Source organism: Trichechus manatus, unplaced genomic scaffold (assembly GCF_000243295.1).
Source record: "Trichechus manatus latirostris isolate Lorelei unplaced genomic scaffold, TriManLat1.0 scaffold00265, whole genome shotgun sequence".
Taxonomy (NCBI): domain Eukaryota; kingdom Metazoa; phylum Chordata; class Mammalia; order Sirenia; family Trichechidae; genus Trichechus; species Trichechus manatus.
This window is the reverse complement of record NW_004444201.1, coordinates 1,910,084-1,924,075: the sequence shown is the minus strand read 5'-3', so window position 1 is coordinate 1,924,075 and position 13,992 is coordinate 1,910,084. Positions and strand designations below refer to the sequence as shown.

General features: G+C 39.1%; 1 protein-coding gene across 9 annotated transcripts in view; it reads left to right on the top strand.

Moving 5' to 3' along the window:
- CCSER2 (coiled-coil serine rich protein 2) overlaps positions 1–13,992 on the top strand; it is a 285,551-nt gene that overhangs the window by 157,549 nt on the left and 114,010 nt on the right. The window lies entirely within an intron of this gene.

Genomic DNA, 13,992 nt, shown 5'->3' with positions numbered 1-13,992 from the left:
ATCTAAACCTGGCCTGGCACAAATTAGCTTTGCAAGCTTAGATAACTCATTTAGCCCCACTCTACTTCTGTTTACCATCTGTAAAATAATAGTACCTTTCTCTCGCCGTTCCAGGATCAGGGGTAGAGTGCCTGGAGCAGTGTCTGGCTTACAGTAGGCACTCAGTGGAAATTATTGTTACTATTAATTTTTTCACAAGGGATTTGAGGTCATTTTGGAACATTTTTAAAATACAAATAATAAGATTGAAATGAAGAGGAAATAATAGAACCATCCAGTAATTTCTGACTCATAGTGACCCTGTAGGACAGAGTAGAACTGCCCCATAGGGTTTCCAAGGAGAAGCTGGTGGATTTGAACTGCTGACCTTTTGGTTAGCCAAGCTCTTAACCACTCCGCCACTGGGGCTCCACAGAATAATAGAATGGTGCTGATAATCAGATATGTAGTTGACATAGGATAATCCATAATACAGTGAACCGTGTGAGAGCCAGAACTCAAGAGGAACTGCCTTGTTTTTCTGGGTCTCTCAAGTTTTCCGCCTTTGATAGGGTGCAGTCTTACCACTTTTCTGCTGCTTTTTTTAGTGGAAAATATTTGTGCTTTCCTTCTAGGACAGGTTTCCACCTTACACAGGTTCCAGCTTTCGTAGGTTTTACTGTATATGGTCCTGTATAGTTCCTGAAAGGAGCCCTGGTAGCACAGCGGTTAAGTACTGGGCTGCTAACCAAAAAGGCAGTCGTGAATGGGTGCCTCAGTACAGTGATCTATAACGGACTCCAGGAGCATGTACCAGCTGATTTTTGTCTAGGGATAGTACGGTATAAAAGAAGCTCTGATTTAACTGATTCTAAAAGTATGACTTTAGAGATTTCAGAGGAGCAGTTTCTAAAGGATGAGTATTCCAGATGGAAAAAATAGCATATGCAAAAACATGTATGAAAGGGTATGACATTTTCAGAGAACGACTCTATGTTTGCCATAGCTGTATCCCTGCGTCATTTGGAGGAATGAATAGATATGATTTCTAACACTAGATAGCAGAAGGATCATCTCTGCATTTTAAGGTAAAGGATGGTTTCAGCTTGAAGTGTGACTACTAATAAGACTGTCTAAAATGGAATGAATTACCTGGAGGTAGTACCCATCTCTACCTCTGGGAATGATCAAGCTGAGGCTGATTAGTCATCTGTCAGAAAAGTTAAGCAAGATTTTCCAAACTCTGTTCCCTGGATGTCAACAGGTATAGAAAAGGGCTCTGGTCAAATGAGTATGGGAATGAACAAGTTAAAGTTACTATTTTTTATAGCAGGACACAACAATGCCTTTAATATATACATGTAGTACTTTGATTTTGCAAGAGGTGGTAGAAGATACGTAGCCATTCCCCAAAACATAGGACCGCAAATCCCTTGTACACAGTGTACTTTGAGGGACTAGTGATTTGTGGATCATCCACACCAGTTACTCTCAGTGAGGAGACAGAAATGCACATTCTTAGGGGTTGCTAATCTCATTCATGTTGGCAGAGTTTCCTAACAAGTGGGTTGAGGCACAATGATATGTCCTGGATGGTTACTGATGTGCTAGTTTAATGATCCCTGCAGTCTTTGGGGTAGTCGTGTAGAGTTTGGGGCATCTCCAAATTGACTACGTCTGTGGAAAGAGACAATGGACAAGCTTTATAACATTAGTTAAAACTAGGGCAGGGGCCCATCTATTGCACCTATGCAAGTTCTAGTTGAAGCTGAAGAAAATTAAAAGTCCACAAGAGCCAAAGCACGACCTCGAGTATATCCCACCTGCATTTAGAGACCATCTCAAGAATAGATTTGACACATTGAACACTAATGACTGAAGATCAGATGAGTTGTGGAATGACATCAAGGACAGAATACATGAAGAAAGCACAAGGTCATTAAATTGACAGGTCATTAAATTTTATCTAAAAAGATAAAATACTTAGGAATAAATCTAACCAGGGACATAAAAGACCCGTACAAAAAAAACTGCAAAACATTATTGCAAGAAACCAAAAGAGAGCTACAGTGGAAAAACATACCATGCTCATGAATAGGAAGACGCAGTATTGTGCAAATGTCAATTCTACCCAAAGTGATCTACAGATACAATCCAATTCCTACCCAGATACCAACAACATTCCATAACAAGATGGAAAAACTAATCAACAACTTTATATGGAAAGGAAAGAAGCCCTGGATAAGCAAAGCATTATTGAAGGAAAAGAACAAATTAGGAGCCCTCACACTGCCTGATCTCTGAAACTACTATACAGCCACAGTAGTCAAAACAGCCTGGTACTAGTACAAGAACAGACACATAGACCACTGGAACAGACAAGAGAACCCAGACGTGAATCCATCCACCTATGGTCAGCTGATCTTTGACAAAGGATCAAAGTCCATTAAATGAGGAAAAGACAGTCTAAAAAGAACTGGATGTCCATTTGTAAAACAATGAAACAGGACCCATACCTTACACCATACATAAAAACTAATTCAAAATGCATCGAAGACCTATCATGGAACAAAAAATAGAGACAACGCTAGGCGCCCTAATAACGTGACACAAATAGAATACAGACCATAACTAACAATGCACAAACACCAGAAGAGAAACTAGATAACTGGAAGCTCCTAAAACTTAAACACTTAAGCTCATCAGAAGACTCCACCAAAAGAGCACGAAGAGAACCTACAGACTGGAAAAAAATTTTTGGCTATGGCATACCTGAACAAGGGTCTAATCTCTAAAATCAATAAAATACTTCAACATCTCAACAACAAAAAGACAAATAATCTAGTTAAAAAATGGGCAAAGGATATGAACAGACACTTCAGCAAAGAATACATTCAGGCAGCTAACAGACACATGAGGAAATGCTTGCAATCATTAGCCATTAAAAAAACTAAAGCAAACCTGTTGCCATTGAGTCAATTCTAACTCATAGCGACCCTGTAGGACAGAGTAGAACTGCCCCATAGAGTTTCTAAGGAGCAGCTGGTGGATTCAAACTGCCAGCCTTTTGGTTAGAAGCCAAACGCTTAACCACTGGGCCACCAGGGTTCCTCATTAGCCATTAGAGAAATGCAAAGCAAAACTACAATGAGATAGCCATCTCACCCCAACATTACTGGCACTAATCAAAAAAAAAAACAGAAAATAACAAAGGTTGGAGAGGGTATGGGGAGATTGGAACTCTTACGTACTGCTGGTGGGAATGTAAGATGGTACAAACACTATAGAAAAGGATATGACACCTCCTTAAAAAAATAGAAGTACCACAGGATTCAGCAATCCTACTCCTAGGAATATATCTTGAGAAATAAGAGCCGTCACACAAATAGACATATGCATAGCCATATTCATTGCAGCATTATTCATGATAGCAAAAAGATGGAAACAACCTAAGTGCTCATCAGCAGATGAATGGGTAAACAAACTATGGTGCGTACACACAATGGTAAAGAACAATGATGAATCTGCAGAACATCACATAACATGGATGAATCTGGAGGGCATTATGCTAAGTGAAGTAAGTCAGTCACAAAAGGACAAGCACTGTATCAGACCATTATTATAAAAACCCTAGAGAAGATTTACACATAGAAGAAAACAATCTTTGATGGTTACACGGGAGGGAGGGGAAATCACTAACTAGATAGTAGACAAGGGTCAACTTTGGCAGTAAGGAAAGACAACACACAATATAGGGGATGTCAGCACAACTCGACCAAGGCAAAGTCATAGAAGCTTCCTAGACACATCCAAACACCTTGAAGGACTGAGTTACTGGCGCTGAGGGCTGGGGGTCATGGTCTTGGGGGATATCTACGTCAGTTGGCATAACATACCTTTTAAAGAAGATGCTCTACATCCTACTTTGGTGAGTAGCATCTGGGGTCTTAAAAGCTTGTGAGCAGCCATCTGAGATACATGTATTGGTCCCATCCCATCCATAGCAAAGGAGGATAAAGAAAACCAAAGACACAAGGAAAATATTAGTCCAAAGGACTAGTAGACCACATGAATTACAGCCTCCTCCAGCCTGAGCCCAGAAGAACTAGATGGTGACTGGCTCTAACACAGATCATCATAGAAGGTCCCAAACAGAGCAGGAGAAAAATGTAGAACAAAATTCAAATTCGTGAAAAGAGGCCAGAAAGAGACTGGAGGAACCTCTGAGACTGTGGCCTCTGGACACCCTTTTAACTCAGAACTGAAGCCACTCCCAAAGTCTGCCTTTCAGCCAAAGATTAGACAGTTCTGTCAAACATACAGTAAGACTCATAAGGAATGTTCTTCTTGGTTCAATCAGTGAAACCAAATTGGCAACACCTGCCTAAAAGCAAAGATGAAAAGGCAGGAAGAGACAGGAAAACTGGATGAACGGACATGGGGAACCTCAGGGTGTAAAGGGAAAGGGGGAGAGTGCTGACACATTGCCAAGATTGCAACCATTGTCACTAAATAATTTGCATATAAACTTATGAATGAGAAACTAATTTGCACTGTAAACTTTTACCTAAACCACGCACGCACGCACGCACACGCACACACACGCACGCGTGCGTGACAGGAAAGAAAGAAAAATTCACAATGGATGTCTGAAGAGTCTCTGAAACTTGCTCCTGAATATAGAGTAGCTAAAGTGTCTGGAAGAAATGCCGAAGTAAAAGAACTGAACAGAAGATTTCAAAAGGTGGCTCAAAAAGACTGAGTAAAGTATTATAATGAAATGTGCAAAGACTCGGAGTTATAAAACCAAAAGGGAAGACGCTCGGCATTTCTCAAGCTGAAAGAACTGAAGAAAAAAGTCAAGCCTCAATTTGCATTGTTGAAGGATTCTATGGGCAAAATACTGAACGAAACAGGAAGCATCAAAAAAAGATGGAAGGAATACACAGAGTCGCTGTACCAAAAACAATTGGTCGACATTCAACGATTTCAGGAGGTAGCATATGATCAAGAAATAATGGTATTGAAAGAAGAAGTCCAAGCCGCGCTGAAGGCACTGGTGAACAACAAGGCTCCAGGAATTGGTGGAATACCAATTGAGATGTTTCAACAAATGGATGCAATGCTGGAAGTGCTCACTCGTCTATGCCAAGAAATTTGGAAGACAGCTATCTAGCCAGCTGTCTGTTCCCCAACTCCTGTCATTGTCATGGTTAATTATAGGATTAGACTTCATCCATAACTCAGGAGTATTGGGTAGACTGGTAGTTGGGAATCGTTAATCTACTTTCTTTCATATTCTCATCATAATAGTGCCCTTTTTTTTCCTGCTGATCGAACCTTTCACTCTTCTCTTTTCTCCTCAGACCTCCCATTTCCACCCACATCTCCCACTGTGCTCTGTGGAATTCTCTCAAATTCTAACAAACTCACATCATTGACCTTTTCTGTTACATTAGTTTTTCTGTATGGTATGAGTTAGGTATTCATCTTCATTCTTTTGCATATGCGTATCTAGTTCCCCAGCATCATTTGTTGAAAAACCCTGTTCTTCCCCATTGCATTGTCTTGTCACCTTTGTTGATAATCAGCTGGCCATAAATGTAAGGGTTTATATGTAGACTTTCAATTTTATCCTGTTGATCTTTGTTTATCTTTAAAGAATTACAACTGATTTTTTTCAGCAAACACCATGAGGTAAGGCTGTTTTGCACTGTGTGAACTCTGAATTGGGTCAAATAAAGAAAAGCCCAGAGAATGAGCCTTGTCTAGAGAGCTGCCAGACAGCTGAAATGTAACTGTTCTTTGAGGGTGAGTCTTTTTGGAGAGTCCCAGACCCACTCTGCCCTTCCAGTTGCAGCTGGCTTTCACAGCTGTTGTGTGTGATGATCTTAGTTCTTAAGGCTATGTTAGAGCTGGGAAGTCGAAATGGGAATATGGTAAATTAAGACATCACAAAGGTCACTGTTCTCATCAAGGTTTAACTGTTTTTATGGAATAATCCTCCATGGAATAATGCTGCAAGCCTTTAGTTGATTTCCAGATTTCTGAAAAAGTTGATTTTGACAATTTTTATAGAGGGGGAGGGGATTTTTGGAGGTCTTTACTCAGCCATTCTAAAAGTGCTTCCTCCTGTCATTTTTTAAAATATAACCATGAACATAAAAATAAATATATTTAATTTTTAATATATAATTTTCATTAATGGTGAGAAAAGAAATTCTGAAATGGCCTTGTGAAGTAAAAACTGTGACTTGTATTAGGAAGGAAATGAAGAAGAGTCATCTCTCTTTTTCTCATACACACATACACACATGCATTCCTACACCTGCCTGTCTAACCTTAAGATTAGCACAAAATCACACATCTTAGTAATTAGGAAGCTGGAGTGGGAATGGAAAAGAATAAATATATTCATAAATATATGTATTTAGCCATATAATTTGGGGAGATTTCTTGAAAACTACAATAAAATGATTATGGGTCAGTGTAATTTGTAGGCCTGTGAATGGAATATCAGATGTTGGTAAAGTGTGTAGATTCAATTTAAATGAATATAGGAAAAAAAAAAAGGCTACCTGTTCAAGATTTCCTTTTTATAGTTTTTCTGGGGCTTATTTTTTTTCCTGTTGATTTCATTGGCTGTACTTACAGAACAATGTTATATAATATTGGTGATAGCGGGCATTTCTTTCTCATGCTTCTGTAGCCGCTGAATTCACTTTTGCATTCACTCATATCTCTGTTAGCTCAGTTCTTCATTTCTACTAGCCATCCTGGCATGTGGTCGGTGACGTAGGTTCCCCCTTCACTAATACACTGCTGACCTTCCAGTGTATCCCCCATCCCAAGTCACTGCCTTTGGTGGTTTTTGTCACCTGATTTCTCTGCTTCTCTGATCTAAAAATCCATTATTGTTATAATTTATACTCAGGTACAGATTTATGCCTGTTAACTTAGCAGGCTATTGTGGCCAGTAATCCCCTCTTTGTCTCATGTTTATTTTCTATTATTATTATTATTCAACCCTAGATTTCTCCTTTCACTCTTGGAAGGAGATTTTACCTCCTATATTGTTGTTTGGAGCCCTGGTGGCACAATGGTTAAGAGGTCAGCTGCCAACCAAAAGGTCGGCAGTTTGAATCCACCAGCTGCTCCTTGGAAACCTTATGGGGCAGTTCTACTCTGTCCTATGGGGTGCTATGAGTTGCAATCGACTCGACAGCAATGGTTTAATGGATTTTATATTGTTGTTGTTGTTTTTTAATAGTTTATTTTATTTTTTTGTTATTGTTGTTGAGAATATACACAGCAAAAACATATACCCATGCAAGTTTCTACATGTACGTTTCAGTCACATTGATTACGTACATCAAGTTGTACGACTGTCCTCACCCTTCTTTTTTGAGTTGTTCCTCCCTAATTAACATATACTCACTGCCTGCTAAGATTCCTATCTAATCTTTCAAGTTGCTGTTGTCAGTTTGACCCTATATAGATGATTTTAAAAGAGCATAATGCTCAAGGCAGACTTTTTTTTACTAGTTAAGCTAAACTGTTGTTTGGTTTTAAGAAGACTTCGGGGGATATTTTTGGTTTAAGGTTTAAAGATTACCTCAGGGTAATACTTTCAAGGGTTCTTCAATCCTCCATGGCTCCAGAAAGTCTAGATTCCATAAGAATTTGAAATTCTGTTCTGCATTTTCACCCTTTTGATCAGGATTCTTTAGGGAATCTTTAATCAAAATGTTCAGTGATGGTAGCCAGGCACCAACTAATTCTTCTGGCTTTCATGGCAAAGGAGACAGTTGCTCATGGAGGCAATTGCCATACATTCCATTTCTTCCTCCTATTTCTGACTCTCTTTCTTCTTCTGTTGCTCCAGGTGCATAGAGACCAGTTGTGTCATGGATGGCCTCTTGCAAGCTTTTAAGACCCCAGGCACTACGCAGTGAACTAGGAAATAAAGCAGAAGCACCAAACACATTATTAGGCTAATTAACAGGGTTGACCCATGAAACAATGACCCTAAATCTCTAAACCAAGGAACCAAATCCCATGAGGTTTTTGGTTGTAGCCTCAGCAGCTACTCTTTTGTTGTTGTTGTTGTTGGTCTTGTAGATATATATATCACACAACTTTTGCTAGTTCAGCTTTTTACATGTGTATAGCTTATTGATAGCAATTATATTAATCAGCTGTGCAAATGTACCCTTAATCAATGTGATTTTTCCATCACTGTAACTAAAACTCAGTAATGCATAAGCAGTAAGCCCCCCTTTCCCCCTCCCTTCTGCCCCTGGTAATGACTAACAGACTTTGGTCTCTATACTTTTACCTTTTCTTGTCTTTTTATGTAAGTGATATCAAACAGTATTTGTCCTTTTGTGATTGACTTATTTCACTTAGCATAGTGTCTTCAAGCTCCATCCATATTGTAGCATGTGTCAAGACTTCATTTCTCTTACTGGCTGAGTAGTTATTTCATTTATGTATGTACCACATTTTGTTTATCCATTCATCTGTTGATGGGCATATAGGTCATTTCTGCCTTTTGACTACTGGGAATAGTGCTGCACCGAACATTGGTGTACAGGTGTCTGAGTCTCTGCTTTAAAGTCTTTTGGGTGTGTACATTAAAGAGTGGAATTGCTGGGTCATACAGTAGTACTATTTTTAGTTTTTTGAGTAACTGCTACACTGTTTTCCACAGTGGCTGTACCATTTTGCATTCCCACCAACAATGGATAAAAGTTCCGATTTCCCCACATCCTCACCAGCATTTGTTATTTTCTTGTTTTATTTTTGTAAATCTTAGCCACCCTAGTGGGAGTGAAATGGTATCTCATTGTGGTTTTGATTGGCATCTCTCTGATGGCTGGTGATGTTGAGCATATTTTCATGTGTTTGGTGGCTTTTTATTTAAATGTCCTCTTTGGTCTATTCAAGTCCTTTGCTCGTTTTATGATTGGGTTATTTATTTTTTTGTTGTTTAAGTTTGTAGGTTTTATATATACGTTGATTATTAGATTCTTATCAGCTATATGGTTTCAGAAGATAATCTCCCAGCCAGGAGCTTGTCTTTTCACTTTTTTGGTAAAGTCTTTTGATGAACAAAAGTTTTTAATTTTTATAAAGTCCCATTTATCTAGCTTGTCTTTTGTTCTTTGTGCTTTTGTCATTATATTTGATAATCCATTGTTAAAAGCTAGGCCTGACAGCATTTTCCCTGCATTTTCTTCTAAGAATTTTATGGTTTTAGCTTTCACAATTAGGTCCTTAACTTATTTTGAATTTGTTCTTATGTATGTTGTGAGGCATGGATCCTGTTTCATTTTTTTGCATGAGGAAATCCAATTTTCTCAACACCATTTACTGAAGAAACTCTTCTTTCCACATCAAATGGACTTAGCACCCTTGTCAAAAATCAGTTGATCATAGATACATGGGTTTATTTCTGGACTTTCAATTTTATTCCATTGGTCTTTGTATCTATTGTTGTACCAGTACCAGACTATTTTGATTACTGTAGCTGTATAATATGTTTTAAAATCAGGAAGTATGAGCCCTCCTACTTTGTTCTTCTCTTTCAACATTATTTTAGCTATTCGAGTCCTCTTGCCATTCCACATAAAGTTGAGGATTGGTTTTTCTATTTCTATAAAGAAGGTTGTGGGAATTTTGTTTGGGATTGCATTTAATCTATAGATCGCTTCAGGTAGTATTGACATCTTAACAATATTAAGTCTTCCAATCCATGAACATGGAACATTTCCATTTATTTACATCTTCTTTAATCTCTTTCAGCAGTGTTTTATAATTTTTATTGTATAAGTACTTCACATCGCTGATAAGATTTATTCCTAGTATTTTATTCTTTAAGATGCTATTGTGAATGGAATTGTTTACCTTATTTTCGTTTTATATTTCTCACTGCTGGTGTATTAAACCCAGCTGATTTTTGTTTGTTGACCTTGTACCCCGAACCTTTGCTAAATTCCTCTATTAACTCTAGAAGTGTTCTTGCAGGCTCTTTGGGATTTTCTATATATAGGATCACGTCATCTGCGAATAGAGATAATTTTATTTTTTCTTGTCCAATTCTGATACCTTTTATTTCTTTTTCTTGTCTTATTGCTCTGACTAGGTTTCCTGTTTTGTTTTGAAGATTCAGGTTCTAATTTATGCAGTGCATCATCTCAGAATGTGAAATCTCATGATTCTCATTATCTTTCTTACCTGTTTTTTTTCCTCTCACCTTTGTAGTCTCCTTTTGTTTTCTGAAACTAACTGCTATTATACATTTGCTTTCTGTTCCATCTTTATCTGTCTGTGTCGTTCTGCCTTTTGGCTTTCTCAGTTATATTCACCTTCTCCAGCAAACTTCAGATGGTCTTATAGTGAAGTGTTATGTTATCTGCAGTTTATTGTCAAAGGGTTTAGCAAACATATGCAGATATAAAGCACGTGTGCCAGCATTTTAACAATCAGCAAATAAAGGTGAAGGGTATATGGTGGTTCTTTTGACATTTCTGATAGAAAATGTTTTAAATATAAAGAAGTTGGAAATTATTCATAGTAGCAGTAATAATAGGCTATTATTTGACATTTACTGTAATGACAATCACTATTCTAAGCACTATAACATGTATTTATTTAATTCTTACACCAACCTCATGAGGTAAGTACCGTTATTATTCTTGTATTGTGGATAAGGAAAACGAAACAGAGAGAGATGAAATTGCTTCCTTAGTGTGTTATACAGCTGGTAACTGACAGGTGAGATTTTAACACTTATGCTCTGTGTGGGTATTATAAAAATGAATAAGACCAAATCCCTGTTTTCAGAGGATTTAGACAATCTAATTAGGGTGTATTGGTATACAGATTCCTGTAATTTATGCTGTAAAATAAGTTAAGGCTTATAAAACTGTAATTTTTTATCTAATTTATGGGATCCGGAAGGGCTTCATGGAGGAGATACCCTTTCAAACCTAGGAGAAGATATAAATTCACTTTTGGATCTCCTGGTGGAGGTATTTGAAGTGCAGGTTCTAGGGCATACGCACTTTATATTCAGTAAGCAGTGGAGAACATTGAGAGTTGAAGAAACTGTGGCCCAAAGATATTAAGTATTTTCCGTAGCTGTTTACTGCCAGCCGGGATTTAAACGTAAATCCTAGGCATGAGCTGGCTGTTTTACACCACTCTCACTTTTCTTGATGACATTCTTTGCCCTGTATGCAGTTAGTGACGAAGACTTGTTGACTCTTCTTCAAAATGTTTTGAAGTCATGAGTTCCTTGCATTTGGTTCACATTTATGTCAGCCTAATATAAGGTCTTATTTTATACCTGTTCTCATGATGTAGAAGGTCCCTGGGTGATGCAAGCAACTTGCAGTTGGCTACTAATTTAAAAGTTGCCGGTTTGAAGCCACCTGGCAATTTCATGAAAGAAAAGCCTGATGAACTGTTTCTGTGAAAATTACAGCCAAGAAGCCCCTGTGGAGCAGTTCTAATCTGTAACACATGGGGTTGCCGTGAGTTGGAATCAACTTGATGGCAGTAGGTTTGGGTTTTTTTATTTTGTTTTTTTCTCAGGGTATAGATAGACTTCAGACCAGTCTCCTTCAGTATGTTCCTTCTCTAATTTGTCTTTCACTTATTTGGCAAAATAAGAAGTAAAATTTAACTTGAATACTAATTAGGGCTGTATTTAAAGTGACTTTCAGATTGTAATTCTAAAGCATTGCTTTTCTCATGTCACAACTCCATACATTTGGAATCTTAGAGATGGAAGCCTAAAAAAATAATGACCTAATGGTTAAAATCCAAGCTCCTCACCATGACATTCAGTCATAAAAAACCCCAAACCGAACAAACAAACACCTTTCTCAGGGACAAAGAAGAAGAATACACAGTCCATCTTGTGGAGTTTAAAATTTGGCACAGATTGCAAATAAACACAAATACACTATGATAAGTACTGTAATGGGACGCAATACAGCACTGCATCAGTACACCTATGGGAGTGCCAAATCCGGCCTGAGGAAGTGCCAGCACATTTGAGATGAAGAGGAGTTTTCCAGATCAAGCATGGAGTGGATGACAGGATGGATAAATAGGTAAAAGAATTCAGCAGTAGGACTTCCGGCAACATGACCCTCTAGGCAGAAGCACCACGCCGTCCCTCCACAGCAAAGATGTGAAAAACTAAGCCAAACAGAGAAAACAGCAATTCTGAAACCCTAAACATCAAATGAAGAAATAAAGAACTCAGCCAAGCACCAAATGGAATAAGAAACTGACAGAGAACAGAGAGCGAGGAGACATACATGCAGAGGTCCCCTATCAGCTAATGCAGCGTGGATCCACTGTCTTGGACTCCTGTCAGAGACTAGCAAATAGGGGTAATGAGAAAGCAGCTTCACAGAGCTTACAGCAGGAGACAGAACAACTGGTAACTGGCGATAAACGCTTTCCCACCCCTGACCCTTCTTCACCCCCACTCGACCTCCTCTGCTTCCCGTGGCCACAGTCTCCTGGACAGGAAGCACTGGCTGCTTGGATTCCACCCGCCCGCACTGGACCACTCACTGAGTGCCATTAGTTGCCTGCTGGGGTTGCTTTTTTCTGCTTCTTTTGATTTCTTCCTTACCTCTCACCACCTCCCCCTCCTTTCGCTCAAATACCTGGCTCCGTGCACCATTTTTGCTTCTTCCTAAGGGGCTGTGGCACTCCACTCGAGTGTGGAACTGCTTCCCAGTCCATGCTGCCACGCTGGTGGGATCCCGGGGCTTTTCCTTGTTTCTTTGTTTAGAATTGTTTGTTTTCTTTCTCTTTTCTCGAGTTGGGAGCCCGTTCTGGCCGGGCAGTGCTGCGCAGCTTGGGACCTACCCCTTCAGCTTGCGCAGATGCGCAGAGAGATCCCTGAGGGCATTTCTTTTTTTTCTTGTTTTTTGGGGGGTTTTTCTTGTTCTCTCTTGCTTTTAAAATTTGTTTTGTTTTCTTTCCTCTCTTTTTTCCTTTTTATCTTTCTTCACTACTCAGTTTCTCGTCTCTCTATACCTTCTTTCTCTTCCTGTCCCCTGAATACCTGGCGCTGAGTGACACTTCTACGTGTTCTGGCCAGGCTGTACTTCAACCTGGGAACAACTTCCCCAGACCTCGTAGCCGCACCGGGGTGATCACTAGGAGCATTGCTTTGCTTTTTTCTTTTTAACTTTTATTTATTCATTCTTTTCTTTTTTTCTTACTCTTCCCCTTTTTGTTTTTCTCCATTTCATAGTCTCTCATCTCTTCACTCCAACAGCAAGCTACCCTAGCACTCTTTTTTGCTTGTATGATTTTGGCTCCTGTTCCTCTCTCTTCTCTCCCATACCCGTCTTAGCTCCACACATCACAGTCTGTCCCTTCTACCCTGCCTACCTGCATCGAGCACTTAACATCACACCACCAAGCAGCACAGGCACGACCTACTGGAACCTGCCCTGAACTGATTACTGACATGCTCTGGTGGCTGTAGTAAGCGCAACAAACAACCCATCCCAGCAACTCCTCTTCAACTAGACCTGCCCTGCTGTACCATATCTGAGCAACTGACCCTGCCAATTGGAGAAGGAGGTGAAAAGTATCATGCCCAGAGACGAGCAAACAACAAAGAACACACAGCCCGCCTGCTCAGACGTAGCCAGATAAAACAAAAGGATGAAACAAACAAATCTACAATCAATAAATGAGAAAAATAACTACTGAATGCCCCAGAGACAGCAGGCAGTATCAAAACATTTACAAAAACAGGACATGATGGTTCTAGTAGGTGTCCAAAATAAAACACCAGATGACTTTCCAGTAGAAGGAAAGGCACTAGAACTACCTGATAGGGAATTCAAATCTCTTATACTAAGAAATATCCAAGAGTTGAAGCAAAAAGCAGACAAAAATGAGGGAAAAATAGACAAATTCATGGAAAAGACAGACAAATTAATGGAAAATACAGACAAAAAAATGGAA